Genomic DNA, 1,029 nt, shown 5'->3' with positions numbered 1-1,029 from the left:
ATTTAGATGATCCAAATAATCTACAATTTGGGGGCACAATGACAGAGGATCCAAATAAACACTTAAAATAGTTTCTCCAACTTTGTGATACTTTCAAATACAATAGGGTCACTGATGACGCTATTCTTCTTCGGTTGTTCCCCTTTTCTTTGATTGATAATGCCTTTTCTTGGTTAGACTCCCAGGTACTAGAATCTATCATAACATGGGATGAGCTCACTAGAAATTTTTTACAGAAGTTTTTCCCTATTAGTAAAGCGGTCCAACTAAGAAGAGAAATTGTTGTTTTTAGACAAATGGAAGGGGAAAGCTTTTATGAGACTTAAGAACATTTTAAAAAGTTGATTCAGAGAGGCCTGCACCATGGATTCCCTGAGGGGATGCAATTGTAGGTGTTTTACAGTGGGTTGGATGCGAATGCAAGATCAAGACTAGACAGAGCAGTAGGGGGAGCCCTTATGAACAAAATGTACGAGGATGCATACGAAATCATTGAGAACATGGCGTTAAACTTCTGTCAGTGGCAAATTGAAAGATTTACATATGGCCAGAAATCCGTAATGGTAAAAGCTATCTAAGAGGATGACAAGTATCGACAGTAGTGGATAGACTTAACCTTACCAAATTTGCTAATAAATTGTCTATGTGTGGAGAAGAAAAACCACTCTTCCACTACATCAATGATCCTGCCATGGATGTGAACTATATCAGAAATAGAAGTAGAATCTTTACTTAAATACCTATAATCTCGGTTGGAGAGATAACCTGGATATGAGATAGGGAGGAAACCAATGAGGAGGTAATAGTTCAAATAAAGCTAAAAATACTAACTATCAACCTCCTTATTTGCAGAAAACTCAGGATAGGGTCAACCCAAGTGACCATACTACATGTGGCCAACGGTTGGATAGAATCAAGAGACAGATGTAGTCAATGAGAACGGACATAAAGCTAGTGCATTCTGAGTGCACCAACTCAACTAGAACATTGACTAAACTTGGGTGACATCAAAAGGCAAATTAGCACCAG

General features: G+C 38.2%; 1 non-coding gene across 1 annotated transcript; it reads right to left on the bottom strand.

Annotated features, from left to right (window-relative positions):
- Nucleotides 1-263: 263 nt before the first annotated feature.
- Nucleotides 264-370, bottom strand: LOC121224805 (small nucleolar RNA R71). The gene has a single exon (XR_005922549.1). It is a non-coding gene; the product is annotated as a small nucleolar RNA R71 (small nucleolar RNA).
- Nucleotides 371-1,029: the final 659 nt, after the last annotated feature.

This window comes from Gossypium hirsutum, chromosome D12 (genome assembly GCF_007990345.1).
Source record: "Gossypium hirsutum isolate 1008001.06 chromosome D12, Gossypium_hirsutum_v2.1, whole genome shotgun sequence".
Taxonomy (NCBI): Eukaryota; Viridiplantae; Streptophyta; class Magnoliopsida; order Malvales; family Malvaceae; genus Gossypium; species Gossypium hirsutum.
The sequence above is the reverse complement of the archived record's forward strand: the minus strand, read 5'-3'. Positions and strand labels throughout refer to the sequence as shown.